Source organism: Sciurus vulgaris (genome assembly GCF_902686455.1).
Source record: "Sciurus vulgaris genome assembly, chromosome: 6".
In the NCBI taxonomy this organism is placed as follows: domain Eukaryota; kingdom Metazoa; phylum Chordata; class Mammalia; order Rodentia; family Sciuridae; genus Sciurus; species Sciurus vulgaris.
The window spans coordinates 128,721,171-128,742,010 of record NC_136466.1 but is presented as its reverse complement, the minus strand read 5'-3'; the positions used below and the strand labels follow the sequence as shown (position 1 = coordinate 128,742,010).

At 41.0% G+C, this 20,840-nt stretch overlaps 1 protein-coding gene and 1 long non-coding RNA gene across 8 annotated transcripts in view; one reads left to right on the top strand and one right to left on the bottom strand.

Moving 5' to 3' along the window:
* The window catches only part of ARL15 (ARF like GTPase 15), a 387,266-nt gene that overhangs the window by 329,301 nt on the left and 37,125 nt on the right, over window positions 1–20,840 (bottom strand). The gene's annotated exons all lie outside the window — the stretch shown is intronic.
* On the top strand, window positions 8,007–18,923 carry LOC306663132. Its single transcript, XR_013764368.1, has 2 exons — window positions 8,007–11,972; window positions 12,013–18,923. It is a non-coding gene; the product is annotated as an uncharacterized lncRNA (long non-coding RNA).

Genomic DNA, 20,840 nt, shown 5'->3' with positions numbered 1-20,840 from the left:
CTATTAAATGTACTTTTCCCTCTGCTAAAGGTGGGGAGCCACAGGAGAGACATTAAGGTGAGAATGGTTTCTTATTAAAAGTGACCTGGAAATCAAGGGATTAAAGTGTTTATTTTTTAAGGAAATTGGTTTTTAAAATACATTATAAAATATGTGTGAGAAAGTAGCTAGGACTGAATTAAGATTGAATAGTTATTTATATCTGTTTCCTGTTTGACAAAGTTCAGTCCCATATTTTACAGTCAACTTTGGATAAGGCTTCCCAGAATAACCTTGAAATGGGGTCTGCTGGTAGGGAGGACCCCAGAACTACATCCTGCAATTCACGCTCCACGAACTCAGAGTCTGCTAAACTGGACGACTTCAAAACAAACAACTAAACGTCACTGTCCCATTTCCTCTGCAAAGCCCTTTTTTGAAACTCCCAAACACAAAGAAGGAAAGAAACACAAAACAAACAATACATTTAGAAACAAAGGCACACTGTGAGATAACATTAAACTGATAGTCACCTCTTACTTTAACTCAGCAGAAATTCCTTCCCACAACCTGAAAGAGGGACAACGTGAGACCATGACTGCAACAAACACCATTAGTGATGTATTTCTGACTCTGAGGTTGCAGCGCCCTTTCCCTATCCCTATATCTACATACTAGTCCATGGATGACTAGTATTTGTCTGGCTGAGCAACCGAAAAAAGGAAGACCAAAAAATCATAGACAAAGCAGGAACAAAAAAAAAAAAATGACGGGGGGGGAAAAAAAAAAAAAAAAAAAACCAAACACCACCAAGAGAACTTCCATGAATGTGGAGAAAGAGCTGGGGTGAAATGTCAAAGAAAAAATTCAAAGACGATGGCATTTTATAGAACAGAAGACAAAATTCCTGGCTTTGGGACTGTGACCCTAAAAACCTGGGACACACGAGGCAGAAAGGATAACAACGACAGAGCGAAGAGAGAACTGAGGGAAGGAAGACATTTTTACCTCCATGGACACACCATCAAAATAAGAGGTCACTTGTAATCCCCTACAGACTGAACTCTGCCACACAAAATGCTTGCTGAAGCCCAGTCCCCAATATGACAGTATTTGGTGACGGGGCCCCTTTGGGAGACAATTGGGTTTAGGTGAAGTCATAAGGATGAGACCCTCACAATCGGATTAGTGCTTTTATAAGAAAGGAAAAGACACAGGCTCTCTCTGCCACCTGAAGACAATGCAGAGCAGGCAGCCACCCACAGGGTGAGATCTCCCACCTCCAGCCTCCAGTCTGAGGAGAAGTAAGTTTCTATTGTTTACGCCAGCTAGTTTACAGCGGCCTGAGCAGATTGATGTGTACTGCTGTAGCCAAAGAGAAAGAGCGTGACAGGTAACACTATAGGGAAAGACCATTCATGGGCAAGGTAGCCCAGTGGTACAGCACTTGCCTGACACATGGGAGGCCCTGGGTTCCACCCCCAGCACCACAAAAAAGAAAAAAGGATCATCGATGTCTTGTCCAACATCAATGGCCTGAAAATTTTCACCCCTTACTGGGTGGCTCTTTTCAGCATTTCCACACTGAGGACTACACTTGCTTCATAAAACAAATCTCCATTTATCACTGGCCATTACTCTCTCCAATCTCCTATTTCACTGGCCAGTCGTTCCCCTTCTCCTGCATGGTCTCCTCTTCCACAGCCTCCTCCTCAACCATGACTGGTCCTCATCTACACACTCCTCCTGTGAGCCTGTCCCCTTCCTACCTTCAACCAAGCCCCTGAAGTTCATGCTCCAACTCTTTCACTGTAGCCCTGACCTCTACCTCAAGCTTCCAATTTATAGTAACTATCCACTGAACACGCCCACACAGACACCCCAGACACGTCAAACTAACATGTTGAAAACTAACTCCCACAGAGCCGATGTTTTAGTTCACAGCATCTTACCACCACCATCCCAGTCACCAAGATGAACTGGGAGTCCTCATTAACACTCTTCTCTCTTCAGAATTTCTCGACTCTCTCAATTCTCCATTTCTCACAAGCCATTACTCTCTCCAATCTCCTATTTCACTGGCCAGTCCTATACCTCTGCTCCTGATATCCGAGTATAGCCCCTCCCCATCTCTTACCTAAATTGCTCAAGTACCTCCTGGAGGGCTCTCTGCCTTACCCTTAAATCCTAACCCACACTGCAGCCAGATTATTCCAGCTAAAGTGCAAAGTGATTACCTGGTTTCACTCTCTTGCTCAAAACCCATCAGCATTACAATTGACAATAATTCTATCAGGTAGATGTTACCTAAAAACTTGGGGAGTGAGATGAGAACTGAATCCAGGAAGCTTGATTCCAGAGCAGATGCTCTCAGCCGGGGAACTGGCCTCCTCAGCATAATGCCTACTTGCAGTCCTCCACTGGCCTCTCCTGGGGACCTTTGGCCACTGCCTGCCATGCACATCCTCAGAGGAAAACCATGGTACCTGAAGTTCCACCCACACTTCAGGCTGTGTGTACCTCTGCTTATGCTGTTCCTCTGAGAGAATGAACCTCCAGAGGGATTTCACCTCTCAGCTCCACCAGCAGTATGACCAGACAGCCCTTCCTGAGGGTCCCAGGCCCCATTCCCCTCTCCCACCACTGCTAATGCCCCCTACCCACCCCACCTCTATTTTAACAATTATTACATTATCTTGATATTTTTGCCTGTTGTCCTCAGAAACCATTTCTAATTTATCCTTGGATATAACACAGGTCCCGATACATACTGAGACATGTTAGCAGTGAACAGCCACAGTACAATGAAACTAGACAATTCTTATAGGATTAGGAGTTGTCCCAGAATAAATCCCTGGTGCCTCTTCTTTTCAGCACTTCACATTTTGCCAGTCCACTCATTCAGCATTTTCTAATAAATACACATACCTCATTTCTCAGGTGCTTTACTCTAAGATAACGCCCTACCAGGGAATCAGCAGTTCTCCATTACCACTGTTCAAGCAATACCCACGGGTAACAAATTAATAAAGAAACACAGAAGCCCAGCCTTTTTGGGACAAACAACCCTCCTCACACTGCCAAGAATGCATCAAGTCATGAAAACTTAAACACGCTCTAGTTATCACCTCCCCAGACTCAGCACTGAAAGAGCCGAGAAAGATGTGTCAGGGTGGCCCTCCCTGCAAAGATGAGAAACCACAGCCCAAAGAGGAGATCGAAGTCCACAGGACTCAGTCGTCACAAAGCCTAGCTCTACAATTATTTCTCAGGACATGTTGAATTACTAAAAATGAAATGTTATAATATGGCTCTACCAGGTCAAGGGAAACATCCAAGTTAGAACCCAGTATTATTACTATTTTTAATCTGGCAGGCAATGGGAAAGACAACACAGAATAAAATTTTTTCATTTAAAAGTTCATAATATTGAACCTTAAATTTGAGAAATGGTAGGAACACTGAGAAGCAATAAATGGAAGGTACTCAAGAAAACTTATGATGTAGATCTAATTACCAAGTAGTTGTGAAATCCCCTAATTAAGATGAAAAATAAACATGAATATCATTTATGTCCTAATTATCAATCTCAGTTATTTTTGGATTCATAAGACAAGATTAATGACCCTGCTTTAAGAAAGGCACTCAAATACTTCATTTCAAAACTTTTTAAATAATTCTTCTAGAAAGCTTTAAAAAAGTGACCAATTCTTCCTTTGAATCAACCCCTACAATCACTTTCATTTCTTATCCATTCTTAAGAGTCCAACTCTTGGTTCATCTTTTCTAGTGTGCTTATAAATCCCCACTGTCCCTATTGTGTTTGAGAGGTAGAGTGCATACAGATAAAGAGATGAGGGACCAAGAAAGACTGCGCTATATGGCAGACCGTGAGTAAACTAGTTTACATAAACAAATTTCTTCTATCCTTAAAGCACCCCTATGGATGTGTGTTATTTTCTCTATTTTATAGATGAGGAAACTGAAATGCATATTAACTAAATCTCAGCCTCACAACTAGTAAGTGGCTGGCATCAGGGAACCTTGTGTTTCTGTGTTGAAGAATGGCATTCCCCTCAACAGTTTCATTAAACCGTATCATTACATGATGGATGTTGTTGTGATTATTTTAACAAAGTGTGTGTATGTGAAAGAGAGACTGGAAAGAGAAATGCAATCATCATAATACAAAAATGCAACTAAAACCTGACAAAATGATTTCTTTCCCTTCCACTTGTAAGTATTAGGTTTAGAAAACTAAACTGCCAATGTCTAAAAACACTCCCCAGAAAAAACTTCAACCAAAAAATGAGCATATAACTTTTTACTGACCAGATGAATGGTTGCTCAGCCTCCTCCCTTCTACATACCTGGTCTGCAACACTACTTAGATAATAATTAATGTATTTAATAACACTCTGCCTAAATGCCTTCAATAGTTCCTAATCCTCCAAAGGACAGTCTCATTTCTGTAGACTGCACACAAGGCCCTTGCTGTGATGGACCACCTGCACTGCACTCCCCGGGGCCTTCTCTGACACTGCCCCAGCCAGCTCCCCCAGCCTCCTCCCTCCTGAGAAAATCCAGACCAACCTCCCCACTCCCTCTACTGAACCCAGGGCAAACTTGGCACAGTCCCGAGTACCTTCAGTTCTTGGTTTATCAGCTGCCTCCATCCTCTGACCATGATGTCCTATGACTATAGTTCCCAGCACATATCAGAAATTCTTCCAAATGAGGATTGTATATTTTGGAAGCAACCTTCTGGGTTAATAGAAAGAAAAAATGAAAAGGACAGAAAAGAGAAAGAAAGAAAAGGAAGGGAAGAAAGAGGGACCAAAAAGCAAAGGCGTCATCACAGAGTAGACTCAAGAAACGTGAAAAGTAAAGAAAAACAAAAAAGGACTTCCCAGCTCACTCAGAATCAAAGTGAACCCTGAAATGACCATCTGTCCTCACCATCCTACCCACCTCCGACACTACTCACCTCTTTGTTTTGGTCTGGCTCACTCTACCCCAGCCATACCTAGCCCCATGGCTGATCCCTGACTAACTGAGCTTGCTCTATCTCAGGACCATTTCCTCTGCCTAGAAGGCCCACCCTCCCTTGTCTGCGCGGTTCACTCCTACGTCTTCCTCAGGCCTCTCCTTAGTGAATGAATTTCTCTAAGTGAGGAATTTCTTTTCCTCGCTGCTTTAATGGTCACAGCAGCTTGGACTACCATCCAACATTCTTACCTTTATGCTACTCACTAATTGCAGTTCTTCCCTCCTAGAAGGTCAGCTCCATGAAAGCAAGGATTTTGTATGACTCACTAGAACAATGTCTGGCACACAGTAGGTGCTCTATAAATATTTGTGGAATTCCTCAAAGGCTCAGCTCTGAGTCCTAAGTTCCTCCTACTGGTTGGGCATATGTAATTCAGAGAAAGCAAGTCACAGGGGTAGATGAATCCACATCATAAATCAGAAAAAGAAGAGAAAAAAGGTCAAGCATGGAACGCTGAGAGACTGGTTACGCTTCAAGAACGAGTGATGAAAAAGAAGGCAGAAGAAGAGATGAAGAAAGGTCAGTCCAAGAATTTGAAGGAAAATTGAGAGTTGTACTGTGGATTCAAAGGGAAAGTGATGAACAGTATCAAAAGCTGGCAAATAGGATGGGGTATGGAAAGAAATGATCCCATGAAAAATTAGTTGACTGGGGGTGGTAGAGCCACAGCAGTTGCCTTTGGTAAAAGGAGAAGTGGGAAGAAACTGGTGAGAGTCTTCTCTTTTAGAAAGTCTATCATAAATGGGAAGGAAGAGTCAGGCAATGGTGGAGAAATAGAGGTGGGAAGTATTTGTTTTGTTTGTTGGGGTTTTTTTGTTGTTTTGTTTTTTTTAGAACAGAAGAGGTTGGAATCCATGGAGAAGAAAAGGCTCAGGAAGATATTAGGGAAAAAAGTTCAAGAGGGAACGGGCAATGAGCCCTGAAAGGCTTAGGAAGTGGAGAGAGAGAGATCAAGACAGAAACATCTGGAGAGGAAAAGAGAAAGGATTCCATCTCCAGTTGTTTAGTGAAGGAGTTCATGAGGTCGTCTCTAAGCATAAGAGGACAAATCTGGATGTGATTGAAATAATTTTTAAAAGATCTTTGCAACTAGAAGGGGAAAAGAACAAAATTTCCAGCTATCTGAGAGGCACCCAGGATTCCTAGGGCACAAGGGAGCCAGGAGAGCTTGTGAATCTCATCTGTATCAAAGCCCGCCAACAGGTGACAATGATTCCCGTCATGGAGTTTGCAGCTGGCTAGGAGGAAAATGAGGGCTGGGATTGGTGCCTGGGTCTCAACAGATCTGTAGAGAACATATTCCGTGACTGATCACAAGGATTTGAACCGAGCAGAGAACTAAGAGCAGCAGCTATGGGTGTGGCTCAGAGGAGTTTTTTACATGAGAATGAGAAGTTTAAAGTAAGGGAAGTGGAGGCCTCAAGTGGGAAGACTTAAGGTCTGGTAGTGCTGAGGAGGAGACAGGAACACTGCTAAGAGAAGGAGGGACTCTTAATGATCCTGAGGGTCTTGATAGAGATTACAATGGAGGGGGAGAAATGCACAGATGTGAGTAGCAGCAAAGGGGCCTGAAAACCAGATGAAAAGCTGGTTAAGGTGACGGGGACATGCGAAGATGGAGTGGAACCCAGAGGCACTGGGGGCAGACTGGTGGGAGAACCATGTTGGCTGTGGAATGAACTAGACAGAAACACTCTCAGGACAAACCAGCTCTGAAAGATCTAGAATTCCAAATGGGCCCAACAAAGGCTACTGGGGCCCCTATTCTAGTCCACCTAAAACTCCATTCACTCTCTGAGACAAAAGACATTCTAAAAATCAAGGTCCACTTCCTAACAGTGACAAAGTTAATTTAGGTGTCGACTCTCTGGTGCTCTAACTTCAAATACGTTTTTAATCAAATGCTATACGAGATTCAATCAATTTTTTCACCGAGTATTAAGCATAGCTTGAAAACACTAAAATAATATCAATAGGAACACTACCCAAGTGCACAGAAGCCAAGCAAGTGATTCAGCTTCCTCGATTTAGGCAAGAAGGAGGAGAAGAAAAGTGAACAAAGGCATAAGGCTTTACACTTTCTATGATAAAGCACATACTTCAGCAGTTCTAAGGTGACCAAAAAGACAGAATTCATTGGCTATAAGTCTCCTAGCCTTGTATTTGAATACACAACCAAGGTAACTCCTTACCATGTGCAACAAAAAGAGTGGGGGCTTAAACAGAATATGTTATACTCTATGTACATAAAGATTGCCAAAATACTATTCTACTGGCATGTATAACTAAAACAGATTTTTTAAAAAAGAATGCTCTAGTGAAGCAACAAACAAAACAAACATCTATAGGAGTTCTAACAGACATCTAAGTATCGTTACTGAATTATCTAAATCTTGTTTGTGGAAGGTGCTTTTCCACAAGCAGAATCAAATTAAGGAAAAGCCAGACCTTTAAAATTGATCAAATATTAACACTAGCCAATATCAGAAGTCAACAGTGGGGTACCAAGAATAATGCCCTAGTAATCAGCATGTAATCCCCTATAATCACGCCACCTAGCAGTGGGGAGTGGATGTAAGGAAGGTTGAGGACCTGAGAAAACAGAGTCACCAAATGAAAAGCTGGCTCATTCCCTTCAAACACAAGCATGTTCTCCGCCAAGTCACTAAAGAAAACTAGAAATAGGTGGATTTTAAAGTTATAGTTAATTATATAATTGAGATAAAAGGTCGGCTCATTTAAAAATGGGACACATTGTAAGTACTAGTATGAGGTTCAGAAATCAGTGAGATTATCATTTGTCTAAACTGAAAGAACTTCCCCACGTTTTGGTAATCTTCTGAGTTCACTAACAAGTTTCTTGAGAAATGGGAGTACTGAGAGATGAGGGGTGGGAGATGACAGAACATAACCAGAAACTAGGCTGTCACACACAAATGGTCTTTCAAAGATAATATATATATATCGCCCATGGATTAAAATAGAGGCTGTCAAACTGTTTCCATGGAGTGCTGATGTTCTGGGTCTTGAACCCAAAACCACCCAACAAAGACCCTTCGCCAACTAGCAGAAGAGAAGACTTAACAAGGTCATTCTCAATTTCATGATGTATTGGCATTTTTTAACCTTGGGTACTGCTTGTCTACATAAGCCTCCATTATACAAAGAATCTGATTTACAACTTATATCATTAGTTACGTGAAGCTTATTTTTTCAAGATTGTGGGTGTCCTACAAAGACTGCTGTGACTTTTGGCACTTCAGCTCTTCCAGCTCTGTCATCACTACCTGTTTTGAGGATTGACTCTAGCAATAGTTGGAGTTCTCTATACTTTTTATAACTAATCTTCATAATAGGCCATAAAGAACTTGACGGGAGTAAACAATAACCTCTTAGTACAATGGCTCTAAATCACAAAGGTTGTCATGAGAAGGGAAAAGATAACCATGGAAAAGGGGGTAAAGCTACCCACCTTAGACAATTATGAGCATGACCTTGTTTTCACTACTTCAATCCTTCAATTCTGGGAATTTATATTCCCAGGGAAGGTTAGTTACTGAAATGGACACATACATAATCACTTTAGGCAATATTCCAAACTCTACTCTCAATGACTATCTTGTTTTGCTTTCCTTATTCTTGCACTGACTTTTTTATTTTTTTGGTCCTGGGGATTGAACCACTGACCTATGAGACAGGATCTTGCTAAGTTGCAGAAGTTGGCCTTAAACTAGCAATTCTCCTGCTTCAGAAGCCTTCTGCATCATGGGGATTACAGGCATGTGCCACTGTGCCCAACTTTATATTTACTTTTATCAGCTGGAAAGAATAATTAAAAAGGAACATACCAAACATGAAAGGGATTTTTGTGGTTTTGTGGAGCTGGGATTCGAACCCAGAACCTTGCCTACACATCCTACGCAAGTGGTTCACCACTGAGTTATGCCCCCAGCACATGAAGGACAATAATGTAATGCGTTTAAAGCATACAAATCTCCTTATGAAAAAACATTCAATTCACTAGTACAACTGCAAATTAACAATCATTATCAGCTGAATAAAAGATAAATAAAATCTATAACATATTACCTTACCTTAGGTGGTAAAGACTTTGTTTTGTTCTGCTTTAAATGGTAATATCTAGAGTTGAGATATGAAGATCTAGAAGACAGTCACTCTCATACCCAGCTGGGAGAGGTATAAACAACTATGTTTTCTGGGAGGACCCTGGCAATATATATTAGGGGGGGAAATGGTCCATACATTTGGCTCCACAATTTCAGACCAAAAAGTTTATTAAAAATAAATAAATAAATAAACCTCTATATTAGAAGTAAAACACCACATATTCTGCCCATACCCTCCTGTAGGGCAATCCCACTCCAGGCCCCCAAGAACCACACATATAACCCGGAGCCCAGACCCAGCAGACTGATCTAGAGTCAACACTTCACTCACAAAGAACTCAGCCTTAGGCAGGCCAGTACCTGACTTCTGACCTGAACCACACAGATAAACTGGCCAAATTCCTTTCTCATAGATGTTTCTATTTAGAAAATAAACCTTGCTTGTAGACTGTAGTCAGCATTAGGGCCAGTAAACATGTGGAAGGTAAAGGTAAGTTCAACATAAATAAGCAGATAAGTTGTTTGGTTCATTTTTATTATAATCATATACTATTTTCAAAATTAAAAACAGATGCACAGCCAGGAACAGTGGTGCATGTCTAATTCCAGCAGCTTGGGAGACTGAGGCAGGAGGATCACAAGTTCAAAGTCAGCCTCAGCAACTTAATGAAAGCAACTTGGTGAGACTGTATCAAAATAAAAAAAAAATACAAAAAATTAAATTCAGAAAATTTTTGGTAAAAAGTAACCCAAAGTATGTACCTGGTTGCTTATCAGAAAAGAGGATCCTGGTTCCCTGAAGCAGAGAACCATCTGTGTCTTTTCCAAGCCCACACAAAGAAAGTGCCACTGGCTAAACAGGGGCAGGTACTTGTTTTCAGACCACAATTGTTGGTTTCCTCTCTGCTGCTGGTTTCTTTTCAGAGCCGAATATAAACACAGCAGTACTAACTTACAATATTTGCTGCCCTAACAATAACACTATATATTTGCAAAACACGGTTAAGTGGAGGTATAGGAACTACTCTGTAGACGCCACCTAAGACGACTGTACTGTCCTCGAACCACAGGCAGTTGGTATGTGAACCACTTAGAAATCAACCCACCTGCATAACATACAGGGGTGCCCAGTGAGGGACATCACATTTTCTTGTTATTCATGTATTAACTCTTTTTTTTTTTTTTTCTTTTTAAGGATCAGAGGCAGCTTAAATGTAAAGAGAAAATTGTGATGTTCAGAAAAGAGAAATCACTAGTCCATAGAGATTACACTTTGAGAGTCTACTTCCTTTTGGAAGGAAGTCCTGGATCATAAACTGACCTTAAATTCAAATATAATTCCTTCACTGTCCCTAGAGTAGTTCCAGAATATACAGAGTCCCCAAAGCACATAACCCCATCAGCAGCTCTAGGATACAGTGAAGAAAAATCTAGCTTCTCTTACCGTATGCTAGCAACACAAATCACCTCTGTCATTCCAAGATGTGTGAGGATTTCTCCCCAGCAGTGAGACAACAATTCTGCAGCAGAGCCAACTGAGCACCCTCGAATTCCATTCAGGAGGATGCATGGGATCCCTGGATTAAGGGCTCAGTCCCACCAGAATGTCCCCCTCTTTAGTCGCTAACCCCAGGCTGTTTTACCTGTGCTTCTAACCCATAGGTTTAAATTAGGGTTGCCACCACCCTCTCCTCTGGTTTGTTAGAACAACTCAGAGAACTTAGGGAAAACATATTTACCAGTTTATTATGAAGAATATTACAAAAAATGTGGAATAACAGTTGCATAGGGCAGAGTGTGTGGGAAGGAGGAACAGAGCTTCCCTGCCCTATCTGGGCACAGACCCTAAGAACCTCACGTGTTCAGCCCTCCGAAGCTCTCCAAACCCTGTCCTTCCGAGTTCTCTGGAGACTTCACTGCATCAGCGTGACTGATGCGTAAACAACGCTGCAGAAACGTAACTGGACAAAAGGGGAATGAGCTAATGCTGACAGGCTGTGGAGAATCATGGCCTCTCAGCTCAGATTCTTCTTGGTCTATCGATACAGCATTCCTTCAATCCTGGTGTGGGGCAGGGCTCCTTCTGAAATGGGGGTTCTGTGTTCTTCTGTCTGAAGATGTAGTCAGAGAATTTCTTTATGGCCAGTTCCGAGAGAGAAAGGCAAGGGAAAATCAGAGAACACTCTTAGGTTTTATGACCTGCCTTGGGGACAAAAAGGAGCAAAGGAAAGGAGGTCAGGAGAAGTTCAGAGAGAGAGATATTGTTTTCTGAGGCCTAAAGCCCCATAATGTTATTCTGGTCTCTTAAGAAATAACAAGGGCTGTGGGAGTCCTGAGCCACCAACCATGGATGAAAACCTATAGAAGCCAAAGACCCCAAAGCAGCTCAATCTCCTCTGGAACAATGGAAAGCCACCCAGATCACAAGATGGCCACAAAATGGAAAGCTCAGATTCTCCCTAAAGATTCAGTCATCAAACTAAAACTGCAAGAAACTTCAGGACCACAGGTACAAAGGATCCAACCAAGGCCCCTCCAGGATAAGCTGAGGTGGGGAAGAGAGGCACAGTGCAGGGGTATGGGAAGGACATGACTCCAGAGGTGGATTTCTTGGGGTCTGGAGGGCAAACATGTTTTATAACATGGACCACCACACAGGCCATCCAAAGGAGGGTGGCATGTTTATATTCTGTCCATACAGCTGTGTCGACCCTCACTTCCCAGTGGAGACATCTTGGTCCTGCCAAGCTGTTCTCGGGCCTCTGTCGAGGGCAGAGCAGCTGCAGTTATTAGATGATCCCATGGAGAGCCGAGCAGTACAGCTGGGGTGGTTCTGAGTGCACCCAGCACTCACAGGCCTCTAAGCAAAGAACACAACAGTCTGGTGTGAACCATGGGTGCTCACCCATCTCATAGGCAGGACCCGCTCACCCCCACATACACACACACACACACAGAAACTTAACCTTGGAGCTGGCTGCTATGGAACAATTCTGTTTTCCATTCCTGATTTCCAGAGGCACAATAAATCAGTCATTGAGAAACTGCAGATTGCCCGTAAATCATTTCTTTCAAGGACTGAGAATGTAATTTTGCAGCAACTCAATATTTCCGTTAGCTTACTTATCCCATGCATCTTCTCCTTCCCAATACTGCAATCAACTGAAATTCCCTGAAGTGACTGTAAGGAAAGAAACATGGGTTTGGGGTGAGTGGGAAAAAGAAAACCATCCAGGATCTTAACAGGCTTTGGTGGTTAAGAGGTAATCAGCGTTCAGACATTCAAAAGTCAACCGTTCCTTCTAGATTCTTACACTGCAGGGGAGATAAGTGATTATGATAAATCTTGCACATTTCAGGAAAAATACAAACATAATAGCAGGACCCAGTAATGTGCTCTCTGACAAACAGGACAATTAGTCTATGAGAACATGTCATAATGTTAAATAACATCATAACGTAATTACAACATTGCTTTATACTTAGCAAAAAGATCTCATTCCTAGCCAGCAAACTAACACAGACACTTTGGTGACAGCCGGTCACCAAAAATCAAAACCTACCCAGAATGCCCTTAGAATTTCCACCCCTTTCGCTGGTACAACTGACTCAGTCAATACAAGAACACAGGAATGGAGGAAGTGCTAGAATTCACTCAGCAATCTGAAACCATTTCCCCAAAAGAACCTAAATGTGTTCACTTTCAAGAGTGACACAAACCTGTATCCCAGGACTGTAGCCTTGGAGGAAAAGCACTGACATGTTCCTGTGGCCATTCCACCGTAACATGTGCAGCGTGAGCATCTTTAACAGAGCCACCCTGGGATGTGCGTCCTGGGTTCTGCTCTCTTCTTCCCATCCTGATCCCAGCGCTACCCAGAGCTGCCCCGAGTTTGAATACAAACCATGTTTCTCTACACAAGCAGCAGCAGGGTAGGTGGATGAAAGTGATTCCTCCCATCCCAGTTCCCACAGGACAGTCCTACCCAAGGGCTTTGTTTTCATGACGACCACAAGGATACTAAGCCACCATGCATTTCTTTGACATTACAATGAATTCCAGAACTCCTCCTTGTCTTCCTTGGTTAGGCCTAGCTGGTCAGAGTCTGGACTCTCACTTTTAGCACCCCAGAAACTAAGAGTTGAACAAGTCCCAGAAATCACATCCATATTAACACAATTCAAAGCCACAACGTTCTAGGAGACACAAATGCCAAAAGAACATAGGGCTTTGGTAAAGCTGATTTACTACTTAAAGAAATGAAAATCCCAATGTGAGAAAATTCTTTCTCAAATGGACAACATATTTTTGCTATCACAAAGGGGCAGGATGCTCTATAACGCAGGTTGTTCTCAAACCAAGAATTGAACTGAACACAGAATCGCAGAAACAAAAACAAACAAAAAACAGTTGATGACACAGTCCAACCTTCCTTGTTTAATAGATAAAGTTCAGGGCAAATAAAGAAATTCACCCAAATAATCATCACATTATACTATACTCCCACACTCAATCATCAATAATGACACCGCCTAGCCGCAAACCAGCCAATCTCAGAAATGGGAGTATAGCTAGACAATCAGAAACTCCATGATTCCCTGGGAAAGCTTAACCAGAAAGGGCCCAAGGGGGAAAAAATAAGTTTTCCTTGTTTCTGGCCTAACTTGCTACAAGAAGACACAAGTAGACAACAGGTCTTGCTCTCATCTGTAAAAAGTGAGGTGCTACCAGTGGGAAGCTGTGTTTCCCGGGTCAGAAAAATAACTCCAACAGGACTTATGAACCCAGCAGGAGAGAGTCCTGGTCTAGCTGGTCATTAAACATTTTCCCAGCTAATGATGGGAAAATGCCTACCCCATGATGTCCTATAGGAAATAACCTTTCTTCCTCACCAACCACGCCCGTAAAAATAGTTCATTTTGTTTTTTGTGGCTTATGTTTAGAGTTCACCATCCAGGTGGGCAATGGGAACTAACTAGGTAGAAAAGGTATCTCACCCTGCTCAAATCTATCAAGCCAACTCAGAAGGCCTTCTAGAATAATCAGTAGATTCCTCCAGGGTCAGTATGCTGTCTTACCTCTAGAGTCTATCACTATATTTAACCTACAGTAGATAGTCAACAGAGATTTGTCAAACTGAACTGGACATATATTGGGTATGGAAATATGGGGATGAAGTATGCAGAGAACTTTAGAAGTCCAGGGTTCATATTATTATATTTGTAATCATATAGCATATGCACTGAAAATACTCTCAGAGAATATATAATCCAATCTTTTTAAACAGCAAAAAATGAGACTCAGCAAAGGAAAGGTAGCTTTACCTGCTGTGGTTAGAGTCATTTCTCGCACACACCCACCTCAAGACCACCACCTTTCCTAAAGGAGAGGGAGATTGTTTGCTCTTATCATCTATGAATGAATGAGCAAAAATCCTGATAAAACTCTGGTAAACTGGGTTCCCAAACTGAGTTTTCATGTTAATTATGTTCCAGAGGAGAACGTGCCAAATTTAAATGAACAGCTTAATTGCTTAGTCAATGTGCTAAATTTATCTGGGATGATAAATGTTTTTAATACAAAGTCTTTCCTGAAAATCATTAAATCAATGGAAAACTACAGACTTTTGAAATGATTACTCATGTGCAAGTAATGGCCATTTCACTTTGGGATATTGTATTTCAACCTCTCTCATTTAAGAAGTCTATTTTTCCAACATACTTTTCTATACATACCTTCCACACACATCCTAAATTCAAACAGGTATTCCTGACTCTTTTCAACAAATTATTTCCCCCAAACCCAAGTCACCACCTAAGCTTCTGACCTCAATGCTGCTTTACAGCCAGGGACAAAGTCAAAAGCAGCAGAATTGGGGGAATTTCAGTAATAATTTCATTTAACCTCATCAATATACAGAAGTGAGATTCCAAATTATAAAATATTTTGCTCAGGGTCACTGAATTAAGCAGCAGAGTCTGAATCAGAATCTGCCTTTAGAATTGATTTTGAGACTCTCAAAGAACTTATTACTGAAAAACTCTTTTCCCTTAAAAAAGAAAAATCAAACTCCAGTTATCTATTTTCATTCCTTTGTTAACAAATATATTCCTATTTCACATCCTAGGTGTAAAAGTTGCTAGTTCTGTCATTTCTTCTCATTATGACAATTATTTTCTTCAATTTTCATTAGTAAAAGGTAAAATATATTGGTGCTTTCATGCAGAGTACAGAGTCCCTTCTTGTACTCATGTGATCTCACTGAGAAATGAACATTTTTCATGTTCCAAACCTTTTAAGGTTTAATTCCTCAATTTGCTTTTTCCCCCCTCTCCCACCCCAACACAAAAATCAGTTTGTGTTCGTTTCACCTTAAAAGTTTAGACAGGAAATTAAATGACGCAATTCAGTGAAATGAACAAGCACTGGACTTCTTTTGTAGCATTTGGGAACATAATGGGCACAAAGGGAGTCACTGGGCAGTAAAACTTCTGGCTTATCTTCTCATCCAGGTTGAATTCATTTGGATGGGGTGAGAAAGCAGGATAACAATATAGCAGATTTTCCATTTTGCTGCCTACAGTGGGTGCGGAAAATGCTAAAGCAGAGATTACAGGGTCAGTAGCATAGTAACGCATGGTGGCTTTTAAAAACAACCATTATAAAAACCAGAAATACAAAATAGTAAAAAACAAATTATTTGTTTTATGTAACCCAGCTATAATAAATAGTTTGCATTCTGAACCTGTACTAGACAAAGCTGAAGTAGAATGGCAATTCAAATTTCCCAGCTATACTGTCACTGTCACTGTTAACAAATGAAATGAGATTAGACAGAATTAAGACACAATGAAGCAAATTTTATTTAAAGATTTTTCTACCCCATTAGTTCAGTCAGGAAAACAAAAAGAATCATGTAATTTAAAAAGATAAGGACTAAAGGGAAAAGGTAGTATTTTGATCGTGGGGTATAATAAGGAAGATATATGTATGTTTCCTAGCCTATTGTCTATAAGCCTATAGCTCCATGCAAAAAGGAAACAGGAAACTAGAGCAAGACATCTAATGTAACCAATGGGGCCAAGAGGGTAGAACAGCAATCCTCTCTACTTGGATGACTTCCAATATTACATCCATCCATCTAACAATCACCGAATGCTTACTTTGGGTCCGGCATTCTTCTGAGCAATAAGATGGAGCAGTGAACAAAGCGAAGAGGGATACCACCCATTCAAATTTCCAACTTTAACTTTGCTTTGTGGCTGCAAGAATGCATTTCCAACATGGCACCTCCAACTCACACACCTAAAGCCAAGATCGTCATCTTTGCTCACGAAATTATTCCTTCTGTGTGTTCCCTGTTTCACTTAAAAATTTTGCTTTTCTTAACGACTAACTTTCAAGTCATGTGAAATTATAACCTCTTCTTCATTTCCATCTCTGCCAACTCTTTTAATATATCCCCCAAAGACCTGATCACTGAAATTCTACAAAGTTTCTTTAACCTGTCTCCACCTTTTCATTCCCTATAACATTTGGTCAAGGAACCTCGCCATCTTTTGCCTACGCTATGGTAAGAACTGAGGGTTCTGAGTCTTCCCTTTGAGTACTGCTCAATACATCCCTTCCATTTCAGATGACAGCAACCACATCCTTCCCTACAAACCTTCACAAGAACTCTTGAGTCCTCTCTTTATTCTTCCCTATAAACAAATCCATCAGAAGTGATTCTGTCAACTTAGGCTCCAAAACAGAACCATACTTGCTGCTGCCTCCACTCCTACCCTAGTTCAAGCCAAATTCATCTCTACAAGAGCTCTAACAGCTTCCCAACTGGCCCCTCCCAGTTTCATATTTTGCCCTTCCACAGAGGTGATCCTTTTTAAATGCAAGTTCATTGATATCCCTTCTCTATTCAAAACCCTAAGAGGCACAACCTGCCACTCGGAGTAAAAGCCAAAAATCCTTACAAAGGTCTCAAAGCCCTAAGTGATCTGGCCTGTCCCCTTCACCCTTTTGTTTTCTAGACTCATCTCCTCTCCTTTCTCATTCACTCACCCCACCCTCTCAACTCTAGGCACTGGTTTCCAACAGCTTCCTCAAACATAGAAACGTTCCTGTCTTAGGATCTCTGTGGTCTGTTCTTATGCCAAGGACGCGTTCCTTCATAGCCACATGGCTAATTCCTTCAAGACTTCTCAAATCTACCTCCTCCAGGAAGCCTATGCCAAGCAACTGTTTCAGACTGCAAATTCCTCCTCTGCACTCAATCCCCTTTTAACCTGTGATGTCTTCCCCCAAAGCAATTATCATTTTCTAACATATGTAGTTTACTTGCTGTATTTGTTGTCTACTGTGTTTCTCCTCATTAGAATATTAGCACATAAATTCTACAAGGGGAGAGCTTTTGCCACCTTGCAGATGGCTGAGTGTTCAAGGGGGACTGAATCAATGATCACGCTGATCACTGCTCACAGCTTATCTGTCCCAAGGTCACCTTTCCTACACATTGCTCATGATGTCACTTCCCTGCCATGATCCTGATTTTTTAAAATTAGTCTTCCTCTCAAAAATAAAAGAGTAAATCTCTTGGCTGATTCCTTTTGACATTTTTGCTTTAATGCTACCTTTAATGTTTTACAACTATTGTCAATATTCCACAGAACAATCCTTCCTAAATTAATAGCACAACACAGGGGTTGTTTGGCCTTCTTTATGGCATTTTAACTCATCTAATTTCCTTTTTAGAAAGTTATTGATTTTTTTTTAAGAAAAATATTTCCAGTGTGAGCACTGCCACTTCCAAAACTACTTAGTGTACATAGTAGGGGGTATAAAACAATATTAAATAATCATGAGTGGTAAATTAAAAGCATGACACATTTGCAAAAGTTCTAACAGGAATAAACAAATAAGGATCAGCCAACAGCGACATCCACGAGCTATACTCAGGCAGCGTTGAGACTGAATGAAGCATAATGATTCTTTTTAAGCTGGAGGAGGGCTCTGAATTATTTCAAGTTTTACACATCACACTTTATCTCACACTCTTTCAAATATCTATGAAGATATACTTGTATTGTAGCTAAAGTTTGCCAAGAAAATGTCAATAAAATTTTCTATAGTCAGAATTTCTCTCTACAAAAGTTTGCAAGCACATCTATTCCATATATTTAGATATACTTTTATTTCAGAGACAGACTTAAAGAAAACCCTTAACACCTTTCTATGGACTGATCTTGTATATGAGACTATGGGTAACTAACACTAAGCAGTTACTACAAATCAGCTCCAGGTTCAGCATTTTCCAGGTATTAACTCATCTCACCTCCACTAGGACCTTAGGAAGTTAGTACTAGTGTTACCCCCATTGACAGAAGAGACAGAGAGGTTCAGAGATGTTAAGTAACTTGCCCAAAATCACAGAACTACTACATAAATCCAAAGATCCCTTGTCCTAAAACACTCTGTCAGGCTTACTGCTTGGAGTCACACTTCCAAAGTATGAAAGAGAAACAGACCAGCTGCAAAACACCTTTGGAACCTAAGCACCTTGACTAGTCCCAGGATCCCAGCAGGGCAGCCACGTGAGAACAATGGAATCCGAGGAATCCCACCTCTGCTGGTCAGAGCAGGTTAGGAAAAGCCCTCTCCTTCAGAACCTGGAGTCAGGGGAGGCCTGATCTCTTCCATGGCTGTACATAACAGACAACCTTGAGCCCAGCTTCTGCCTTCCTTGTAGAAAGAGAAGCAAAACAAAATACAAGTCTGCTGAGAAGGAAGGAAGCAAATGTGGAGAGAGAAGCAAAAATAAGGGACAGAGATTCCGCAGTATGTCACCAAGGCCTCCTGGTTTGATTCCAGCTCTTCCTGGGTATGGGCACGTTCTTGTCCTTAGGTGGGATAAGAAATCCCAGAACCTGGAAAATCAATTCCCTGTTTATATTTAGTGGTTTCTGTGAGTTTCTGGCACTTCAACGGAGTTTGATTATTCAATGCTTAGATTCAGATTCATACACAGGCTAGAAACACATGAGAATGTGAAAAGACAGCATTTAGAAAGATAGTCAACTTGATGAATGAAACATCCCTAGAATAACAAAAGCTAGATAGCTTCAAAACACCATGAAAATAGGGGTTTTATCTTAAAGAGTTAGAAGATGGAAAGAACTCAGAAGAAAACCAAGTGACACACTAAAACCAGCACCAATAGAATACTATCCCAAAAAGCAAGTTTCTTGCCATATTACTAATAATCACTAACAAGAGAAACAGAAGATAATGGGCCCCATTTTCAGGTAGATGAAAAGTAATTCCCTTATGATTACAAGGTTGGGTTTCCAAATAAAAACTAGACAATTACATTGTATCATTTACAAAACTGCAATCAGAACACACACTTCAATAGACAGGCAATCACCTGTATCTAGCTCTATAATACTGAAATAAACTTGGAATATTTGGGTTCTAAAACCCAACTAGCAAAAGAAATTAGGTAGCACCTCAATCCATTCAAAATTATGCTTCTAATGATTCTAAGTGAGTTTTACAGGCCAGGAGACACCTCCCACATTCACACTCCAGTTAAAGGCTGGAGGTACATAAGTGTCTCCATTAGAACTCTGAGGCCCTCTCCCCCATCCTGTGGGACAGATTGTTAACAGTCACACCAAGTGCTACAGCAGTTCACTAGAGAAAAAAGAAAAGATAGGACACAAACTGCTTTCTGGAGCAATTCTGTGGCTGAGCAAGAGTTTCACAAAGGATTCCTAATAGTCTATTGGTTTATTCTTGTCTTTCTTGATCCTTTTAAACATTTTTGTTATTATACTTATATTTATACTTTGTTTAAAAAAAAAAAAAAAACTTAAATGATGAGTTCTCCTTATATCTTGAAGCAAAAAAGAGTATCCCTGTTCTTTTCCATCTACTTTTTGTTCGCCAAGATAAATATCTGCAGTTTTCAGCCTGTAGTTGGAAGCAAGCTCTCCAATTGGAGAAGGGTGGGAGAACAGCTCAGGAGGACACCCCCAGAGTAACCGTGGGGATGCGCGGTATTCTTTTATTTTCTCCCCTTCAGTTCTGGGGATTAAACACAGAGGTTGTTGGTTGGAATAAACCAGATTACTAAATTCTACTCTTAAACTTCTCAACAATTTCTCACTTTCCTCTCCTTGGATTATAGAAACCTAATATTTCCCATTACTCCTTATATTCAGTAACCTATGCATTCCCTGTAGCATTTTTCCTCAAAGGTTATTAGACAGCAGAAATCATCTGAATATTTATCGAAAGTTAACATAGACTTACATAGTCATCCCTTCAAATGGAGCTAAGAGAACAGTTTGACACCAAGTTCCCATTGAATTTTTTGTTCTACCAGCCTCTGAATTATTTTTTAAAGCTGTATACCCCCTTACACATTTTTTAAGTTGACATTGTAAGGAATTCCCGGCTTCCCCCACCACCTGTCAATCTGCGTTAGCCCGCCTCTCAAGTTACAGGAATTTCCGGCTTACATTGCTGTAATCTTCCTGCCTCCAGCATTACGTCCTAATATGTCATTGGTCCGTCAGTCAGTCTGTAAGAATTCTCCTCCGCGATTGGTTCCTCTCAGCCCGCAAAATTCCTATGTCTGAGAGGAACCGTGGGCCATCTTTCTTCTTTTCTTTTCCCCCTTCTC